The 23749-nt window shown below is 37.9% G+C and overlaps 1 protein-coding gene across 50 annotated transcripts in view; it reads right to left on the bottom strand.

The window, feature by feature from the left end:
- Positions 1 to 15890, bottom strand: part of LOC115212809 — a 178149-nt gene extending 162259 nt beyond the window's left edge. For 17 of the 50 annotated variants that reach the window (XM_036503567.1, XM_029781528.2, XM_029781532.2 and 14 more), the window contains exon 1: positions 15605 to 15889. The gene's annotated coding sequence lies outside the window, so the exon portion shown is untranslated. Of the gene's footprint in view, positions 1 to 15604 lie in introns of all 50 variants that reach the window. The other 33 variants (XM_029781527.2, XM_036503572.1, XM_036503583.1 and 30 more) reach the window with 8 other exon arrangements.
- Positions 15891 to 23749: the final 7859 nt, after the last annotated feature.

The following is a 23749-nucleotide window of genomic DNA, read 5'->3' as shown; positions in this document are numbered from 1 at the left end:
CATCCTCTCTGGTCGTATCACCATCTACCATAGACATTTAGTTTTATTAAAAAGAAACAGCTACAGTTACAGATTTACAACAAAAAAAAAACAAACAAAAAAAGAGATGTTTCTTTCTTTTTCTAACTATTTTCTCTTTTTTTTTTATGCTACCTGGAGTTAGAAGCAGTTGACTGTTGCAACAGATAGGTGGCTCTTTCACTCCTGGCTCTCTTTTACTCCTGGCTCTCTTTGCCTCACACCAAACTCAGCTTATGAGTTGTACTCATTTTCACATCTGTAAACTGAAAGTGATTTGGAGGAAAAACACAACAATAAGCAATGGCTGTCAACACCTTCCCTGTGTCTGCCTATCCTAAAAGTCATTATTACCAACTCATCCTGATGCCACACCCAATGTATCATTTACAATGCCACACCTAAAGCAATAACAATTATTGAAAAGGAATAGTTTATCAATAGGAGGAAGTGGATAGAATAATTGAAATTCCTAAAGTTTTAGGTAATGACTAAAGAATTTATGACAGTAGAAAAATTAACTCATTCTAGATATTTCACTAATTATAGAAAATAGAAATTTTAATACAGTACAAATTTGAAAAGTTTGGCCAAGAAAAATAAATGTGTTTAAACCTATCAATTTAAGAAAACAAGAAAAAACTAAATTCTTTTATATAATTGTTGTAAATATAACAGTTTGAAAGTTGTAAATAACATAAGTACAAAGATAAACACACACACACACAATAACAACAAGAGGTTGGCAAACTTCCACAAACCAGATTCCAAACAGCCTGCGAACCACTACAAGTAGCAACAGATTACATAATAATCACTGAATTCTTAAAATATACTAAGAAAAAGAAAGAAGGAAAAAAGAGTGAAGATGAGCTAAGAACAGATGAAAATCATAATTTATAGACAAAGATAAAAAAAAAATGGAAAATAGGAAGATAGGCCCAGATGCAGAAACATGAAAGAATATATTTGTAAGTAAGATGGCGTTCTGAAAGAAATTAGAAATAGTTTTCTTTGAGCAGGCATGATGGATAACAATAGGCGAATGGGTTGAATATTTGTGTGTGTGTATATACACACACACACACACATATATATATATATAACAATATCAGAGTATCAACCAGACCATCAGATGATGTTGTACACCGCTGATCACAATGTGCTTCCAATTCTGTCTTAATCTTTTCTATCTTGACCCAAATCACCTTCCCATCATCATGGAGGCCTTTCTCCATCTCCTGGATACCACTCGGCAACTGTACAAGTCCACCTCTTCTCAGGGAACCTTACAACATATCCAACTCAGTGGAACTTGGGCTTTCAGTATTGTGTGATCACATTTTTCACTCTACTCAGTTCTTAAATTATCTCATTTGAAATTTGCTTTCGTAATCACATTTCTAGCCTGGATCGTTCCATGACTCTTTGCATCATGGCCAATCAATGTTCCTAAATGCAGGAGTGGCTGTGTGGTAAGTAGCTTGCTACCCAACCACATGGTTCCAGGTTCAGTCCTACTGTGTGGCATCTTGGGCAAGTGTCTTCTGCTATAGCCCCGGGCTGACCAATGCCTTGTGAGTGGATTTGGGAGACGGAAACTGAAAGAAGCCTGTCGTATATATGTATATATATTTATATATGTATGTGTGTGTGTTTGTGTTTGTCCCCCTAGCATTGCTTGACAACCAATGCTGGTGTGTTTACGTCCCCGTCACTTAGCGGTTCAGCAAAAGAGACCGATAGAATAAGTACTGGGCTTACAAAGAATAAGTCCCAGGGTCGATTTGCTCGACTAAAGGCGGTGCTCCAGCATGGCTGCAGTCAAATGACTGAAACAAGTAAAAGAGTAAAAGTATCTAAATCTGAATTAATTGCACCAGACTTAAAAGCTTCGTGGGTGAATAGGACAGCTTGATCTCATCAGAAGATCTACCTCCAAATATGGACCTTTGTGCCCACACAACTGCAAGTCCTGTCCAACTGAACCACAATGTTCAGCATCATCATTTAACGTCTGTTGTCCATGCTGGCATGAGTTGGACAGTTTGACCAGGGCTGGTAAGCTGGAAGTCTGCACCAGACACCAGTCTCATTTGGTTTTCTACAGCTGAATGCTCTTCCTAACGCCAACCACTCCAAGAGTGTAATGGGTGTTTTATGTGCCACGAGCATGAGTGCCATTTGCGTGACACTGGTATCTGCCACAACTGAGTTTGCTTGGCTTCATGGGTCTTCTTCTCAAGCACAACACAATGGCAAAGGTCTCGGCCATTGCCTCTGTGAGGCCCAACACCCAAAAGGAACATAACCACTTTGCCTCCATGAGACCCAACTGTTATTAAATACATTTAACTCCTACCAAATGTGTTGAGTGTTATTTCCTCTCATTTGTTCATCCACTTGTGTGTGTGTGTGTGTGTGTGTGTGTGTGTGTGTCATGCAAGCATGGAGAGGAAAAGTGGATGTTAATGGGGGAAAACAATGACACCCCCCACACACACGCATATACAAAATGACTGATGATACTTTGAAGCTTAAAAAAGTACAACTGGAGATTAATATACGCACAGCAGATAAGGAGGTGTTGGAGTTGAGGTTAAAGAGGATGGTCTTTAAAAATAGACCCACCAATAAATACGAGCCCCCACCCCCCTCCTTTTGATGAATGCTTATTTGACATAGGGACAGGAGATGACTCACCTTTGATGAACAGTTACTGGTGACTAAAAATATGACAGTTATTATGGCCGCTCAATATTGTATGCACAATGGACACGGGGAAATAAGCTTAATTAGATAATTAAAAATCCACTTTTAAAATACTACAGTTTTTGTTTTTAAAAATCCATCTTGTCCACGTTCACTAAATGTTGGATGGGATTGTATTCTGTGTGGGAGATTCTTGGAAACTTGTCTATTAAAAGTGAACTGAACAAGGGTTGAAATTGTTTTTTTTTTTTATTTGTTCCCCAACTGAGTTCATTGAAGCAAGTAGAATAATGTTTTGCTTGAACTCAAGACCTTTACACCACCATAATTACATATTTTATATAAGGGAAGTGTAGAGACGTGATTATGTAGGAAATCTACCCACCAAATAAACTCACCCACCCACCCTTCCCGATCCTCTGTCCACATTCTCTCTTAAACTCACCTTCCTGTTTCTTGAGAGTACTCTCTGACACTAGCCTCACGTTGACCAAAGCTTTGGAGTATATTTGCTTGATGGACATTGAAACGAGTCAATTGTGTGTGTGTGTGTGTGTGTCATGCAAGCATGGAGAGGAAAAGTGGATGTTAATGGGGGAAAACAATGACACCCCCCACACACACGCATATACAAAATGACTGATGATACTTTGAAGCTTAAAAAAGTACAACTGGAGATTAATATACGCACAGCAGATAAGGAGGTGTTGGAGTTGAGGTTAAAGAGGATGGTCTTTAAAAATAGACCCACCAATAAATACGAGCCCCCACCCCCCTCCTTTTGATGAATGCTTATTTGACATAGGGACAGGAGATGACTCACCTTTGATGAACAGTTACTGGTGACTAAAAATATGACAGTTATTATGGCCGCTCAATATTGTATGCACAATGGACACGGGGAAATAAGCTTAATTAGATAATTAAAAATCCACTTTTAAAATACTACAGTTTTTGTTTTTAAAAATCCATCTTGTCCACGTTCACTAAATGTTGGATGGGATTGTATTCTGTGTTGGGAGATTCTTGGAAACTTGTCTATTAAAAGTGAACTGAACAAGGGTTGAAATTGTTTTTTTTTTTATTTGTTCCCCAACTGAGTTCATTGAAGCAAGTAGAATAATGTTTTGCTTGAACTCAAGACCTTTACACCACCATAATTACATATTTTATATAAGGGAAGTGTAGAGACGTGATTATGTAGGAAATCTACCCACCAAATAAACTCACCCACCCACCCTTCCCGATCCTCTGTCCACATTCTCTCTTAAACTCACCTTCCTGTTTCTTGAGAGTACTCTCTGACACTAGCCTCACGTTGACCAAAGCTTTGGAGTATATTTGCTTGATGGACATTGAAACGAGTCAATTGTGTGTGTGTGTGTGTGTGTGTGTGTACATAGGTGTGTGCATGTGTATCTGCTTGTGTCACCTTGGACGGCCAGTTGAAATTTCTTTCCAATATCCATTCTGCAAGGTTGCAGTATGCAGAGTGGGATGTTTTACAAGTTTCCATCATAGAAATATTGTGTGAATATTGTATAAATATTTTTCAAATTTACTTCGTTTTTACTTTTTATGTGTAATTTTAATTTACCTGTAATTTTAGTTTGCCTGTAAGGTGAGTGACAAGTTTTGATTTAATTTCTATTGTAAATATTACATATGTTCTTGTATATTCATATACATGTGTGAGTATATTTCATTTAGTTGATGTGTTTAATTTTCTAGTTTTCTTCAAAAACAGATTCCAGTATTTCAGTTTATTTTACCTTTATGGTACACCTGTTCTTATGTGCATTAAATTCTCCTATATTAAAATGTTGCTGCACACCCAATTGAATATTAGCTGATGACTATCTATGATGCTGTTTAAACAAAATTTTAATATTTTTATATTTTGCTCAGTTTACCTGTATTTACCTGTAATTAGAGTTACTTTGGAGACAAAAGTTATGCAGTAGAATTGATTAAGAATCTTTTCTTTAATTATGTTCCAAATATCACATTAATATGTTAAGTAAAAAAAGTTACAGTTGTTTAATGAAACTAGTCTAAATTCATGATTATTTCAGAATTTAATTGAAACTCATGAGGGGTGATTTTGGTCAGAAATATAGTAAGGAAAGGGTTAATATCACAAATGTCATTGTCAAACAAGCACCATCATTCCTTTCCAATCTTTCATGAAAATATGCTTGGAAATAGGTAAGTGTTGGTGACAGGAAGGTCATCCAGCTGTAGAAAATCTGCCTCATTGAATTCCCTCCAACCCATGCAAGCAGAGGAAAGTAGATGATGATGATGTTACAAATCTTTTATACAGACTTAAATTCAAAGCTCCAGCTGGCCTGTTAACATACAAATATAAGTTGTTGATTTCAAATTTTGGCACAAGGCCAGCCGTTTTGGGGGAAAGGGCAAGTCACTTACATCAACCCCAGTACACAACTGGTACTTATTTTATCGACCCCGAAAGGGAATGAGAGGCAAAGTCAACCTCAGTGGCATTTGAACTCAGAACGTAAAGACGGACAAAACGCTGCCAAGCATTTTTCTCCAGGGTGCTAATGATTCTGCCAGCTCAACGCCCTAAATACAGATATAAAGCATAAAAATACATTTAGGCTACAGTTGCTTTACCCCTTCCAATAACCCCTTCAAGATTCCCAGCAGTTAGGGGTTCATATTTAAATTAGATTACATAAATGATACTAACCCTTTTGTTACCGTATTTATTTTGAGATGCTCTGTGTTTCTTTCAATTACTTTAAATATAACAAAGAATTTGGTTATCATTCAGCTAGTGTTAGGAACATAAATTGTGACTTAAAGTTTGGTGGAAGATTTTAATTCAGAACTTATGAAAACAAGAGATTTGCACTACAGAGCCAGAGGCGGTTTCAGCCAGGTTGGTCACGAAAGGGTTAAGCATTTCAGCCAGTGGCTCTGGACCAGCCTGTCCCCTATCTTTTACTCGTTTCAGTCACTAGACTGCAACCATGTTGGGGCACCATCTTGATGGGTTTAGTTCAAACAGATTGACACCAGTTTTTGTTTTTCTCAAGGTCAGGTACTTATTCTACCAGAATCTCTTGCTGAATTGCTAAGTGATAGGGATGTCAACAAACCAACATCAGTTGGCAAGTGGAGCAGGGGGAGAAACACCACACACACATACACACACAGTGGGCTTCCATACAATATCATCCACGAATCAAATTCACTCTGAGATATCGGTCATCCTGGAACTATAGAAGAATCCACTTGCCAAAAGTACTGCCAAAGATAGGGTTGAACTCCAAACTGTGTGGTTGCAAAACAAGCTTCTTAACTGCACAGCCCTGCCTGCAATCCAGATCAATCCAGCCTGAAAGGAGGATTTTCAATGGCAAGTCTGGGACTGAACCCACAACACTAGCATTTAAGAGTCCTGCTCAAACTGCCTGAGCCATTATGAGCCATTATGGCAAAGATTTGTCTCTAATCAAGATGAAATCTGAACACCAGTACAACATACAGTCATCGTTGTTTTTTCAACATCCATTTTGCCATGGGTCACATTGAGTTTATTGAGGCAGATTTTCTACAGTCGAATGCTCTTCCTGTTGCCAACCCTCACCAGTTTCCAACTATCCAACTAATTCAATTTCTCCATGGAAGACTGGAAGCAAATTACATCACTTGTATGATGGTTATGCTCATTTATAATCACCACATGATGTCAAAACAAGGCCACACACACATTAAGTACCAAATCCACTTGCAAGGCTCTTATCAATCCAATGCTGTAGAAGGCTTTTGCCCAAAGTGCCACACAATGGGACTGAACCCAAAACAAGCTTCTTAACCACACAGCCATGCCTGTACCAATAACTATAAAATTGCCAGACAAGTCTTAAGTTTTCCTTACTCTGAATATTAAATTGATCACAAAAACATGCAGCTCCTTTTGGAATAATAACTATTCTAACAATCATCATCATCATCGTTTAACGTCAGTTTTCCATGCTAGCATGGAATGGACGGTTCAACTGGGGTCTGGGAAGCCAGGGAGCTGCACCAAGCTCCAGTCTGATCTGGCAATGTTTCTACAGCTGGATGCCCTTCACCACGCCAACCACTCCGTGAGTGTAGTGGGTGCTTTTTACGTGCCACCAGTACAGGGGCCAGAGGAAGATGGAAACAGCCATGATCAGTTGGTGCTTTTTACGTGCCACTGGCACAGAAGCCAGTCAAGGCGGCGCTGACATTGGCCACGTTCGGATGGTGCTTTTTACGTGCCACCGGCACAGGTATCACAACTACAATTTCCATTTGATATTTATTTTGATGTTGATGTACTTGACTCAATAGGTCTCCTCAAGCACAGCAGGTCGTTCTGCAATCCAAGGTAATTTGGATGGGCTGGGGCTCTGCGAAACTCGAGCAGGAAGCAGCCATGAACTCACATTATGTACAAGTAAATATATTAATTTTTAAATTCCTACCCAAACTGTTATGTAAGCCTGATGTGGGAATCCTAAGTTAGCTGCTTCTATGAACTCCTGATTCTAAAAGAGACCCAAAATAGCTGCCGATAGATTCATTACGCCTCTCTAGGTTTTATGACATAAATAACTATTTCACAATCTCAGTAGGTTTTTTTGTTTTTTGTTTTTATGATGCAAAGCTGATCTACCAAGAACGTAATAATGAGATCTGAACCGTTCTCCTACAGCTATTATCTATGCTCTGCCTGACAACACATTTCAATCCTACACTGTATTCCAGTAGTAAAATGTAGGAAAGATTTGCAGCAATTACTTCAACAATATGCAGCTGTGGAAATTTATATTCTATGTCTGCTAGCAGAACATGAATGAAAAACCAAGAAAATCAACAAAGATGGCAAAGTGTGATTCTGCAGTTCTTTTCTCTCTTTCTGCAGAATGTCTTTCCCTCTTTCTACTTGGCATTTTAACGGTGCATTTCATAGTTCTCCTATATATGTGTGTGTGTGTGTGTGTGTACATACACACACACATCAAAATTCCCTTTGGCCTATTCACATACACACTGAGAGAGAAAACATAAAAACTCTATTTTGAAGCAACTTCCATAGATTTGCCAGACAACTATATTTTTGTGATATCTTTTTTTTTTATCGTCAAGTTTTGATGATATAATCCCAGACACCCCCTTCCCACCCACCCAAAAAATTTTCCAGCCCTTAAATTCCAAATATTCTAAACAAATGAACACAATATTTTTTTTTTTAGAGAGAGAGAGATTAATTTCCAGAAGAACACTGGATTGGAAGAGAAAAATGAATTTATAAACACACTTGAAGATGTGAATATTAAGACAGGCCAATGTGAACGATTGATGATTGTAAGAGAAAAAACTAAAATAAAGCAAAATGAAAGCAAAACGATGAAATTAGTAGAATCTTTTTTTTTCATAATGATGAACCGAACAATCCTTTATGTTGCTTCTCTGCTGCAGTCGGGGTTTTGATAATAGGTTTTAGATTTCATTAACCACACAGAGGAGGGAGTCAAATTACTTATTTCCGATCCAGTCATAGATACTTCAGTTTCCAGTCTTCAGTACACAAGCAATTACTCACAAGCTTCATTAATCATCGTTAGTTTTTCTTTCTTTCTCTCTTTCCCGATAATGTTGGTCACCATCAATTTCAAAATGTCCCCTTGGGTCCACTGGAAATAGTCTCTCTTGCTTCAAAGTAATTATTCCATGACTGGAATTTCACAATTATTTGGCTTGGAGTTCAGTCCTACAGCACAGTGCCTTGGGCACTCGACTGACCAATGGATTAAGAAACTATATAGAAGCCTCTCATATACATACATATAGATCATCATTTATACACACACACACATACATATAGATCATTTATACGCACACACACATATAGATCATTTATACACATACATACGTATAGATCATTTATACACACACACACATACATAGATCACCATTTATACACACACACATACATATAGATCATTTATACACACACACACATATAGATCATTTATATACACACGTATAGATCGTTTATACACACACGTATAGATCGTTTATACACACACACACATACATAGATCACCATTTATACACACACACATACATATAGATCATTTATACACACACACACATATAGATCATTTATACACACACGTATAGATCGTTTATACACACACGTATAGATCATTTATACACACACACACATACATAGATCACCATTTATACACACACACACACACATAGATCATCATTTATACACACACATAGATCATCATTTATACACACACACATACATATAGATCATCATTTATACACACACACATACATATAGATCATCATTTATACACACACACATACATATAGATCACCATTTATACACACACATACATACATATAGATCATTTATACACACACACACATATAGATCATTTATACACACACGTATAGATCGTTTATACACACACGTATAGATCATTTATACACACACACACATACATAGATCACCATTTATACCACACACACACACACATACATAGATCATCATTTATACACACACACACACATAGATCATCATTTATACACACACACATACATATAGATCATCATTTATACACACACACATACATATAGATCATCATTTATACACACACACATACATATAGATCACCATTTATACACACACACATACATATAGATCACCATTTATACACACACACACACACACATATAGATCATCATTTATACACACACACACACATAGATCATCATTTATACACACACACATACATATAGATCATCATTTATACACACACACATACATACATATAGATCATCATTTATACACACACACACACATAGATCATCATTTATACACACACACACACATAGATCATCATTTATACACACACACATACATATAGATCATCATTTATACACACACACACACAGATCATCATTTATACACACACACACACATACATATAGATCATTTATACACACACACACACATATAGCTCATCATTTATACACACACACACACATATAGCTCATCATTTATACACACACACACAGTAAAGCAGTTGGCATAGCAAAGGGCATCCAAAGCAGACGGTGGGTGCGCTTCGTCTGGGCTCACCAGCTTCAAACCAGCCAACCAATGCCAGCTTGGAAAATGGATGTTAAATGATAACACACACGCGCGTATGTGTCTGTTTCCCCATCACTTGACAACTGGTGTTGGCTTGTTTGCATCCCCATAACTTAGCGATTCAGCAAAAGAGACTGATCGAATAAGTGCATGGACTGAAGAAGAATATGTACCGAGCTCATTTATTCAAGGCAGTGCTGCAGCTTGGCCACAGTCTAATGACTGAAACAAATGAAAGATAAAAGAAGAGAGTGTTGAAGTTAGCATCAGTAACAACTGGTGCCAACCCGAAAGAGCAGTGGCGCCAGGTCAGTTGGATGCAAAACAAGACATGTCTGATGAACCAGTGCTTCTAATGACACATGTACTCTCTCACACACACAACACACCACTCCGTAGTATTTTAGTCACATATTATATATATTGGTGAACTATTTGTTTTAAGCCTCTCCCTTACATATTTCACCCATCACTTGCGTCGCCTACACTAACTCACTCCCACCAGCACAAATGACAAAATGATTAATTAAATAAATTATCAACCCATTAAATTATACCTAATCAACAACATAAATACTAATTAGCTAGCTCAATTATATATTATTGTTGTTAGACTAAGAGCCATGATCATAATAAGCACAAATAAACAAAAAAGAAAAATAGGACAAAATTTATATGAAACAGACCATTTTTCTAGGCCTTTCACAACTGCACACAATGTTAAATCAATTTCCCAGAGCTAAAAACAAACAGAAATTGATAAAACTAGCCAAACTCCACTTATTTTTTCTTGAATAGATTTTCCATCCCAGCAAGAGAGCATCTGACTTTGACGAGGCATATAATAATAATAATAATAAAAAGCCAAAGAAAAATTTGCTCTCTGATAAGCACTGACTAGAAGCAAGTAAGGAAATGAAAAGTGAGCTTACAGTGTTTCTTGAAACAACTAATTTTAGATCACTGACATAACTCTGCCTGTGAAAGAAAATTATTCAAGATGGTCTCTAGTAATGAGGTGGGCGAGGTGCAATTAGAAACAGGTCAGTGAAAAGTAAACCAACAATAAATTACTGAATAGCACCATCATTTAGCATCTATTTCCCATGCTGGCATGAATTGGAGAGTTTGGCTGGAGGTGGCAAGGCCAGAGAGCGGCAATTGTCTGTTTTGGCACAGTTTCTGTGGCTGGGTGTCCTTCTCAATGCCAACCCCTTTAAGAGGGTGGACTGGCTACTTTTTTTATGTAGCACCAGTAGAACACATTAAACCGGTTTCAATGGTTAATACATAAACATTAAAAAACATTAATTTTAATTCTGTATAAAATATTGAGCACTTCATAGATCTAATTTCAATTCTAAACGCTATTTTCGATTTCTTGACATCATCATCATTTACCATCTGCTTTCCAGACAGCCATGGATTGAAGAGTTTGACAGTATCCAATGAGTAGCAGAGCTACACTGATTCTCAATGCCAGCTTCAACATGGTTTCTACAACTGGATGCCTTTCCTAATACGAACCACTTTACAGAATGTACTCGATTACTTTTTACAGGGCACCGGCACCAGAGAGGTGACCATGAAACATGCAAGAGAGAAAAAGAACAGGAATGGTGGGAGGTCTTTTTATGTTGAGAATCTAAAGTCTAAGGAGATGATAGAGATGGGGAGCTGGATAAACTCTCTAGGTACAAGAACATGAGCAAAAGAGAGGAGGTGGACAGTGGATTCGGGAGACAGCTGTTTGGAGATGGGGGTGGGGGATGGAGGTGAATGTAACAAATGATGAACAAAGGTGGAAGTGATGAGAAATAATATGGAATGAAGGGAAGATGAGAAAGTAGGGAGATGCTGTGCAAGATGGAGGAGCAGTGGAAAGGGAGATGTTGAGGTTCAGAAGGGTGGCTATAGCGAGTGGGCTGGCACAGTCGATATGAAAGGGTATCAGTTCACAAATGATTTACCAAATTTCACCCTCTAATTAGAATAACCCACCATATCCATCAACTTATGGTTTTGTTAGACCAATGAAGGGAACTGGCAACATTTGGGGTTCTTAACCTGGAATATCCACCCACATCTCCTGACAGGATTCAGAGAATCTTGCATTGTCCTCTATAACAAAATCTTTAGAATTTCTTTTCTGCTCTTTCCAAAGTACAGCCAAATTTTTGCTATCTCTAATGACAGTCAGTGGTGAGGCTGGTGTTTTCTATGGATTACTGTGTGATAGGAGCACATGTGGCCTATTAAAAACCTGCTCCACATAATCACTTAACCTTCGAGAAATAACAGCTAACACTCCCTCAAATCACACTTTCCTATCTGAAAAATGAACACACAGAATGTAGCCTTCAGTACGTGAAATTATTTTTTCTACGTGGGTTCTGGACCCCATTTGCATACAGCCAATCAGAGCTCAACTACCAAACTAATTCATGAGCACACAACAAGTGATGGGCAATAAGATAAGGTCACTTGGCTAAGGAATGACCACGCTTCTTTTCTCTTTTAAGAATGCTGGTGTTCTTGTTCTTGGCTGCCTCTGCATAATTGTTTGCGTTGATTACTTTGTAAAAGAGTAAGGGGAGGGGGTTGCCAGCACATCGCCCTCTACCCACATTTTTCCCATCCGCATCTTTACCATATGGGGCCCCAACAGAATCCGATAATGGGTATAGACGCAAATCTATCTAATTACTTGTCTCCTTCTAAAATCATGCAGAACTTGGCCATCGGTCGACTTACAACACTGTTCTTCGCTTCGAGTTTACTTGACAAGGTCGAGGTGAGCTGTGATTGGCAGTATGCAATTGAGTTCATTACTGGGGTCCAGAACTCTTGCCGGGGGGGGGGGGATTTCTGAGAATTAAAAAAAAGACATCCATAGCTTGCAAGTTTTTGATTTTAGGTTTGTTTAAATAAGGTCAAATTTTATTTAAAACCGATTGTTTCTTTTCGGCAGAAACATGAATTATTTCATCTTTCCTGTGGGGTTATCACCACACAAAGAACACAATTGGTTCTTTCAGTTCAAACACACAACCAATGTCTTGACAAGCAAAAATCCATCTCTAAAAATATAAGTGAAAGTAGCCAACAGCCTCAATGGAAACATTGTTACTAACTCCCACTCCTACAAGAAGTGGCTGCTGCCAATATCTTCCACCCTTCCTCCTCCTGGGTTTTTTTCTTTTTTTTTTTTTTGCCTTCCTCCCCCCACCAACCCCCCAAACCAGCTGACCTCCAAACATTTCAAGTCCCGAACTTTACAGTGCAATCAAGATCGGTGAAGGCGTAAAGATGGGGGGAGGGATGGAGGGGGGGAGCTTCCTTCAGCACAGCTGGTATCTGGAACAGTCTAAGAAAGAGACGTGTGTGTGCGCCCGCGCGCCAATGTGCTTGTGTGAAAGAAAGAGTGAATGTGTGTGAGAGAGAGAGAGAGAGAGAGAGAGATGATGACAGCAAGTTTCAGCGGGATACACACGTATATATATATATATGTGTGTGTGTGTGTGTGTGTGTGTATATATGGGGCACATTAAATTGATGGATTACTCAATACATAGTACAAAGAAAAGGTTGTCAGTGACTTCGAAGTTCCAGTTTGCTCGCCATCATCACACAAACACACACAGTGCGCCTCGGTCATACGAAATTTGTCTTACAGTTCACACATCTGACATTTTAAATAATAAATTGGGGGGGGGGTATTTTCCTTTTCTTAAAACCAATTGTTCGTCTTGTTAGTAATTATTAAAGCCCTAATCAAATAAATAAATGGCCAGGGAAGTTCCAGACATGACCATCCAGTTTTATTTTCAGACATACACTACCTTAACCAACATGTCTTTCTTTTTTCTTTTAATATGGCAGGGTATGAATTGGCTGTTATTTCTAGCAAGATGCAGAGTTTCCAGCGTCGACTCGAGGTTACTGGCGATTGGAATATTTAGAATCACAAATTAAACATCATTTTTTAAATAGTGCTTTAGATTCCAAATATATTACTTTTAAATTAATAGGAAAATATATAATTTGTACAGTCACTAATTGTCTTCATCAGTATAAGTTTATTTGTAGTCAGTGCGTGGAAAGGCAAACCTGAAACTAGTTAATCAAATATATCAGTTTTCGCTTATAATTCTAAGGTGAAGAAATCGATGAACATGTGCATATAGTTGCTAGGTAACAAAACAGAAATCAAAGTGTTCGTTTCTAAACTGGAATGAATCTAAATTAAACTGGACAATTAATTAACAGCAGAAAAAAAAAAAGAAAAAAAAGAATCTTTTTTCTTAAAAGGTTTGTTGCTGAAATCGTTATTGGGAGAAATTTACGAATTACTGTATGTTTTTTAATATATCTGCTAATTGTGGCCAGAGAAATGAGTTAAGTCAACCGCCAACTTTAACCAAACAATAAAGAACCTCATGATCCGGTCAAACGAGCAGAAGTGATTGTTAATGATATATCGTAAACCATGTACTTGGTACATTTACAAAATACATTCATCTGTCACACTAACGATCAATAACTATTTTCTATTATGTTTGTTTCCTAAAACAGAAAACGAAGCCCTCCAAATATTATCCACGAGTCAGTAACCCTTTATCAAGGTTTTCTGGTCCCTAATCTAGTTTTATTTTTAAATATGGCAAGGAAAACAATTTTAGATATAATTCTTGATTAAGTAAATGAATTTAACGTTCAGTAAAAACAGTAAAGAATTATAATTTGTATAATTAATATTTACATTAAATTTTATAAATTCCGGTTTAATAAACAAAAGTGGTGATAAATAAAAGTCCATAATCTGGTTTTACTCTTTGAATTAATCAAAAATAAAAGAACTTTCAAAACTGTGAGAGATATACAGGCCTAATTAAGATTTCCCATAATTTCACAATAAACGTCATATAATTTCAATTGATTTTACAGATCTATAGAGATTAAGACATTAACTATGAATCTTTTCGATTCCTCTCAGACACTGGATCCAATTTAGTTCCATCAGGTGAGCCGTGTTCTTCAAATATTCCGCTATTTCCTGCTATGGCAATGTTTTCGAAACCAACATGCACTTAACATTTCCACTAAAACATCATTCGGTTAGCGAAGTCATCAAAGACAGGGTTTGATGAGGATATCTAAAAGTAATTGTTGAAAAGACAGGAAACTTCTGGGGTTTCTTTCTTGCAGATGTTTTTAATGTAAAAAGAGTGAAAGGCATCTTGAATTAAGAGCGAGGCAAGTGGTTGTCGGCTTCTTAGACGCAACCGAACATGTTTTAGAGCTAATAACAGGAATTATCGCTTGGTGCTGGTTAATAAGTTCTGTCAAGTAATTAAAAGATCCAATGCCGACTATCAAAGAATTTGAAATGTTAAAAATGAGAATTAAAAAAAAATTCGATCATTACTTTTAGCGAGTATGTATAATTATTAATTACAGAGTATTGCCGTTACCGTTTATGAATAACAAACTGTAACAACTATAAAAAACATGAACAATAAACGAAAATCAACTAATATAGAAGATATTGCGTCAGAAAATTAATTTTTCGAGTGAAAAGGTAAATTATTGAGGCCCAAGGAAGAAGTGCGATTTAGGATCCTATAATAGGAGAGAAGACACCAAACACGCGCTAAATAGACAGCATTCGTTAATGAAGTGAATATAACTTACATCTGACCAGAGTTCTTCACAATTTCAAACTGGAAACGGTTAAGTGTGTATATCACTTGGTACAATTAAGTTCCTTGTTATGGGTGGGATCTAAAATACGCGTCAGCCACACCTGGGCGCCATTAACCAAGTAAGTAACAAAAGCTTACGGTTCACAAAATATACCTGTTATTAGTTATTCTTACGAGTGCCTCGAAGTGTCATATCATACACTTTAAAACATTGAAATCCCGAAACATTTACATTGATCGTTATCAATTCGAAATAGATGCAAGAAACAGGAGGATTAATCCGAGAACTATGATAATTAATATATCAATTAAACATTTTATTTCGAATTAGATCGTCAATACACATACTACGGTTATATCATGTACAGGCTTCCTTATAAAGTCAGTGCTCGCTTCTTCGACAGTAGCACATGCGCAATCCCATTTCACCTCTGCCAATTAGTGTCACATTTTTCGCCCGGAGACCGGTTAATTGCGAAATCTCTCTTCTTAGAACATCGTTCTTAGTTTGAATCTGAATCTAATCTTGTGAGGCTTTCACTATAACGGAGCATATTTACTCGATTAATATACCATTTGTTTCTTATGTTAAAAAAAGGTAAATGCTTTAAATTGGTTGTATTTCTGAAAATATGAAAAATAATAAGAAGAATCAATTTTTGTTCAGTGTCCGTTGTTTTGATTTACTTTGTGGCGTTTTAACTTTAAGATAATCTGGAGTTTTCAGTTGTATTGATGAAATACCTAATGAACACAAGAATATAAGACTGAATAATGGTAAAAAAACAAATGGAATGAAAATGTACCCTGACGTTTTATTAAGGCATCTTGGAAAGAGTAGAAAAAGAATTCACATGGAGACACGTTCTGTCGGAAGAAGGGCACTTGCGTATCTGTTTTCCTTTTCGGTAGCGATAATGGTATTCTGATGCCTCTGGAACCGAAGATGAAACTTGCAGAACTTTTTATATCCATTGCAGTAGAAATAAATATATATATATAAACTCGGCACTTATTCTAGATCATGATTTAGTTATTTTTAGAATTATGAGTAACATTTATAAAATTATTCATTGCTAACTTTGATCACATGGCATTTTTCTCCACGTCTATTCTCGATATTTTGTGTGTGTACAATTACATAATTGAGGGCCAAGAAATTCTTCGTTCGCACCAAGATGTCTTATCACGTTGCTATGTAAACAAAGAAGTCACGTGAACACCTCATTGAGTTCCTCTGGTATTTCCCGACGCACTTTTATTATTCATTAGACTCAGGGACGTATTTTCACGTGCAGTTTTTTCCCATGTGTGTTTTGCCTATAAACACGTGAGACTCTGGCTTGCAAAGTGTCTTTAATTCAATAAATTAATGCAAAATACTACGCTGCCATCTTATTCCCTGGAATATTGCAGATTAGCACCTCACCTTGGCATTTTTCTGAAAACGATTATGCAAAAAAATGTTAAGAAATTTTAAACCCCTCCTCCAACATTTTAAAATGTATTGCGTATTGAAGTATGGAAATTTTATTGAAGTAGGTATGTAAAGTACACTTTCTCTGTTCATTAGACTAGACTGTGGAAATTGTTTCTGTATTGTTAAAGTCCCCGTATTTTCCACGTTACATACCTGCTTTAATGAAATTTTCACACTTTGATATATAACAAAACATTTAAATTGTAGGCAATGGTGGGGTAGGTTGAGGGGGAATGTAAAATTTTGATTTTTTTTTTTGCATATTCGTAATCTCCAACGTGTACTATTTAAGAGTGGTCCCGGTGCGCGTAGTCGCGCACCCGCGCTAGCTGGTCGTGACTAGTCGATCCTACAACGACTACCTAGTAAAGTAAATAAAACACGAAATAAATAATTTTTTAAAACAAAGTAAATAAAACAAAAACACAAAGTAAGGATCGACTAATCACGACTAGCTAGCGCGAGTGCGCGCACCGGGACCACTCTTCTTAAATAGTACCCCGACATGTAAACCCTAGGAATCCGAATAAGCTTTTCCAGAAAAAGTGAGTTGCGAATCTGCATTAGCCCCGTATTCCTTGTGGGAAGGTGGCAAAGCCGTTGATTACGGAACTGAATTTACTAGTTTCTTAAAGAATTTCACTTTCCAGGAAAACTTTTACACTCCCTGCCCACGTAGTTTATATAATTGGTTACAGTATATCGATTAACAGTTCTACTGTGAGACCAAGTTTTAAAGGCACCATTCACGACCAGGTACTGTGTTATTGTTTTTTCCAGTGTCTCTTAGACTCTTCCAGTGTGCCTACAGCCAAATCTTGAGCAGTTTGTCCAGGGACCTAATTCTGATCTGTCTACGCTGCCAAGACGGTCCTGCCTACAGCACTTTCTCTTACCGAATTCTATGGTGCTTGAACAAAAGTTTTGTAAACGCAATAACACTTCGTAAACTTAATTTTAACATAAACATTCTGTTTATTCTCTAGAAAAACGACGACGCGTGGAGATCTCATTCTTGCTCACAAAAGGCGGAAAGTGTAACCTCTCGAAAGAGCTGTTCTTCACTCCTGCTCCAGAGCGTAGGCTGCGGGGTCATTCCGAAAAGCTCTATCTGCGACGATTTCATCTCAATCGAAGGAGCGGGGCTTTCTCCGTCCGGGTTGCGGATCCGTGGAATAAGATGCCAGGCGAGATAGTGAAGATGCCAACGACCACTCAGTTCAAAGTCTCCCTTGACCTCAAGTGGCCTGAACTCTTTACATGAACACCACCCTGTACATAACTACATGGCCTTGCTTTTTGCTTTTTGAGCCAGAAAATTAACTAACTAACAACCTATAGAATTTTCTCAATAAAGCCAAGAAAAAATGATGTTTTATAAACACATTCTACCAGTATACGAAGTTTAAAAGTGTTTGGTTAACTAGAAATTGTGTTGACATGTGCCATTCAAAAGGAAAAGATCCAATACTGTTATTATTCATAACCAAAATATTACTTCCTCTGTCTCAAAAAAATAAAATTAATTCATAGAAAAATGATTTTACATTCTACCACGACTGAATATAAAGTTGACTGAAGGTGCAGATAGATGCATACATGCTGTGTATCTGTCTACTTATCAACATTTGCCCCTTTAACTCTACTTTTCCAAATATTGATATAAATGTGGTTGCAATTTAATCATTTTTCTCTGAGACTCTTTCTCGATTTAGATGCAAATCACAGGAAATGGGAAACAAAGAAACAGGTACAACAGGCTGTGAAGTAGGGCAGCGAAATGGCAGAATCGGTAGCAGGCCAGGCGAAATGCTTAGCCGTATCTTGTCTGCCGTTACATTGTGAGTTCAAATTCTGCCGAGGTCGACTTTGCCTTTCATCCTTTCAGGGTCAATTAAATAAGTACCAGTTACGCACTGGGGGCAATGTAATTGACTTAATCCGTTTTTCTGTGTGTAGCCCCTTGTGGGCAGTAAAAAAATAAGAAACATTAGCACGCTAAGCGAAATGCTTAGTGGTATTTCATCTGCAATTATGTTCTGAGCTTAAACTCCACCAAGGTCGACTTTGCCCTTCATCCTTTTGGGATGGATTAAATAAGTACCAGTTATGCACTGGGGTTGATATAATCGACTTAATCCGTTTGTCCCCTCTATGTTTAGCTCCCTGTGGACAATAAAGAAATAAATATGGCTGTGAGGTGGTTAAGAAGTTCGCAAGCAACCACAGAGTTCCAGGTTCAGTCCTGTTACACAGCTCCTTGACAAGTGTCTTCTGTTCTAGCCATGGGCTGATCAATGATGCCTCAAAAGTGAAACTGCGCATGAGCCAGTGTGTATATATATGTGTGTGTGTGTGTGTTGGTCTGGTGTCCTGTTGTCATAAACAATAACTTAACCTTTCAGGAAACCAAAAGCAAATGAATTCTTGGAGTGAAGTGATTGACTGAAAGCCCTTGACAACAATACTCCTGTCGTGGCCGTATTTCAGTGATTGAAAACAGTCAAATAATAAAAGACCATTGGAATGGTGAGCACATCATGGTGTGGATCTCCTGTTTTCATCTCAAATCTGATTTATGATGAGTAAACCACCAAACGTATGTTTTAGTGTCTGGCAACATTTGACTCTGTGTTTTGTGCCGTGTCTTTTGCTTTTATCAACAGCCAGAGAGAGAGAGAGAAGCTTGCAGATCTTCCCAGATTAATGGGATGATCTTCGTTGTGAACATTTGAGGATTAATAGTAGAAACAGGAGAGTATAGGTTGGCTGGGAATGGATTTGAGAAGGAACTATTGTATAAAATGTTTAGTGCAGTATTTTGGAGGTAAGTATGTGTGGGTTTGGACGCAGGGCAGAAACAAGTCCGTAGCAACAGAGACAACTAAAAAAAAACCAGCTCATTAGCAAACCAATTTGGAAGTGAGATGTTAGCTAATCACTACGTGGCTGATTAACCGTTTTGTTACCATATTTCTGTGAGATGTTCTGTGTTTCTTTCAATTAATTTAAAATATAACAAAGAATTTAGTGAAATAACTTGGTTATAATTAAGCTAGTGTTAGGAACATAAACTGTGACTAAGGTTTGGTGGAAGATTTTAATTTGGAACTTTTGAAAACAAGACATTTGTACTACAGGAGCAATTTCAGACGGTATCAAAAGGGTTAATGTATAATATGCAAATCACAATGACTGCTAATGTTACATTTTCACATCTACAACTAAATATAGCAATTTAGATTCATAGTTCCCTTTGTGGCCAAGGAACAGTGGTACATCTCTTGAAGAAGGACAATTATCCCAAAACATTTCTCTAAAATTCCCTATTTGCCATTAAAAGAACAAACATGTTTTCACATCATCTGTAATCTCCACAGCTAAGGCTTTTACATAACTGTAGTTATCATAATTAAACATGTTTCAGGTATCCTGTGTTTTATATAAATGTGTATCAATCACATGGCAGATACTGGTGTCACACAAATGGCACCCATGCTGGTGACACATAAAAGCACCCATTACAGAGTGGTTGGTGTTAAGAAGGGCATCCAGCTGTAGAAAACCATGCCAAATCAGACTGGAGCCTGGCACAACCTTCCATCATGCCAGCCCAGTCATACTGTCCAACCCATGCCAGCATGGACAACAGACGTTAAATGATGATGACACAGCCATGCCTGCATCTTATATGTATGAAGAGCCCAAGAGAGATGTTTGTAAGGGGTGTGACAAGAATGTTGGCATGTTGCCCAATTCCAAGTGCAATGAGGGTGAGTGTGTCTGACTAAGTAAGGCAAAGCTTAGAAATCACCAGAAGAGCTACCCACACGGGGAAAATGTTAACTAGGCATTATAGAGCATATCTATAAATTAAGTACCAGTTGCATACTGGGGTTGGTCTAATCGACTGGCCCCCTCCCCAAGAATTTCGGGCCTTGTGCTTAGAGTAGAAAAGATTATACAAAGGCAGCGAGCTGGCAGAATCGTTAGCATGCTGCGCCGCGGAATGCCTGGCGGTATTTCATCTGTCACCAGTGTGTAACTGGTACTTATTTAATCGACCCCGAATGGATGAATGGCAAAGTCGACCTCGGCGGAATTTGAACTCAGAGCGTAGTGGCAGACGAAATAGAGCTAAGCATTTCGCCCGGCGTGCTAACATCTCTGCCAACACGTCGCCTTAAAGTGAATGAGAATACCATCATCATCATCGTATAGAGCTCTTCTTTTCCATGCTTGCATGCATCAAAAACTGGTTTAATCATCCAGTGATTGTCAGATAACCAAGCCTGTAATAGAGAGAGAGAGATGTTGAAGATAAAGCGTGTGTGTCAAGGACAGAGGAGTGTCTGTGTAAACAGCTACTTAGTCTTTAACACCTCACCCCCCACATCCTAACGGTTATGTCTTATCTCATTACCATCCCCCTACCACTGCTCCTCTGTTGATCATCTTTTGCTCCTCTCAGTATCCTCCCCTTGAAACTACCTCCGCCTCACACTCTCTCTCCTTCCTCCGACTCCCCCTCTTCCCCTGGTTAAGTCAAAATAAAAAAAATGTGCTTCTAATTCAGTCATAAAGTCAGCAATTTTGAGGAGAAGGGGAATGGGGGGGGGTTACTTCTAGCAGAATCCTTGGCCAAAACGCTTTAATGCTGTTTCGTCCTCTGAATTCCAATTCCATCAAAGTTGACTTTGCCTTCCATCCCATCAAATGGCGCTAATAAATTAAGTACCAGCAGAACACTAGGGGCCCATGTAACTCCCCCTTTCCCTTGTGCCAGGATTTGAAACTATTATTATTATTATTATCATTATTGAGTGAGAGAGCAGTGCATGCCATCAAAGTGACACTGGGGTACAAATATACAAAGCCCAATATACCCATCTGATAAGGGTACACTAGGTACATACATCACAACCATATGTGCGCGACATGGTGATCTCATATCAAGATAAACAGTGCATGACCTTGCAGGTGGGACCCAGTTAGACAAAACAATGTACATAACACTTCCAATCAGTTAAGATCAGAAGCCACGAGAGCCACTGCCTGGTACTGCATCAGGACATTTATTATTATTATTATTATTATTGAATGAGAAAGCAGTGCGTGTCATCAAAGTGACACTGGGGTACAAATATACAAAGCCCAATATACCCATTATGACTACCCATCTGATAAAGGTACACCAAGCACATGCATCACAATCACAAGTGTGTGACATGGTGATCTCATATCAAGATTAACAGTGCATGACCTTGCAGGTGGGGCTCAGTTAGAATTTTCTTCTGGTTGAGTAGCCCCTCCTGTTCAATAGGTCCCTGAATGAGGGTTGTTTAACCCTTTGTGGATCAATGGGGTTGGAATTACATAAAAGGCTATTTTATTTTTGCACATTTCCCCACTATCTATAAATTATTAGCGTTTAATGGAAGGGAATTAAAATATCATTTATTGACTGAAAAATGCCTTTATTGAAAAAATCAACTGTTTTTATAGTTTTATGACTTATCAGATACGTATAGCACTAAATATAAAATAAAATAAAAGGAATAAAAGTGTATCGATTCATTCCAGAACAAATACAAAGAAAATTGATTTAAAGTTCATCAGAATATCTGGAAAAAGAACAGAAAAAAATAATTTCACAGAAGGCCAATGGGAGTCCAGTTGGACCCCCAATGACCGTATTTTATGCTATAGCATCCATTTGACTAGAAATTATTAACTCAAAATTTGTATGGGCATACATAAACTATTGACAATAAAAGGCAAGAGATATAAAATTATTTAAATAAAAAATTGCATAACTTTTAAAATTTGCTAGGGTCCCAAAGGACCTCACTGGGTCACAAAAGGTTAAGGGTGATGAACAAAACATCCATGTTTCCATAGGGAATTATTCAAACCCCAAAGAATCCCTCTCAACACATGGCTATGATGCTCCCCCACTACTTCTGCTCGTGATCAGAGATGCACATATCATCAGCCACTAAGGGACATGCTCAACTGGTTAAGGTCAAACAACTGACAAGCAAATCTGTGGTATTGAGCAGAATATTTGCTGTAGCCCATCTTTTATAGCAAGGAAAAACAATGTACATGATAACACTTCCAATCAGTTAAGATCGGAAGCCATGAGAGCCACTGCCTGGTACTGCATCATCGTCTGCTTGGACGTGGTTTCTGTGGCTGGATGCCCTATCATTTGAAGAATAAGGTGAGGGTAGAGAGGGATGTATTGCCCTCCAGTGTGTTTATCAAAAGGTGGTCAACAGTGGAGAGACCGAATGGATCTACTTTGAATACGCTTTTCTAAGCAGGAGGAAAGGAAATGGAAGAGAGCACTTTCCCATGCCTCGGAGATTACCCCAGATTACCCTAAGTGGACTGCCCCACTATTGGGGATTCTATTTATTTCTCTACTTTCTATTACATATTCTCTGTTATATCCTTTTATGTGGTAGTATCTCCTCTTGATGGATGTTAACCCCACATGATTTTGTAATTTTTTTTTTGTGCTGTAAATCATCCTTCGATATTGTCCTCCATGTCTTGAGCCCTTGTGGCCAATAAAAGAATCCATTGTGAAGATTGCCCCACCACCCTCTTTTTGGCCGAGAGGGGCAGGCAATTTTTATTTGTAGT

Source organism: Octopus sinensis, linkage group LG6, assembly GCF_006345805.1.
Source record: "Octopus sinensis linkage group LG6, ASM634580v1, whole genome shotgun sequence".
Lineage (NCBI taxonomy): Eukaryota > Metazoa > Mollusca > Cephalopoda > Octopoda > Octopodidae > Octopus > Octopus sinensis.
The sequence above is the reverse complement of the archived record's forward strand: the minus strand, read 5'-3'. Positions and strand labels throughout refer to the sequence as shown.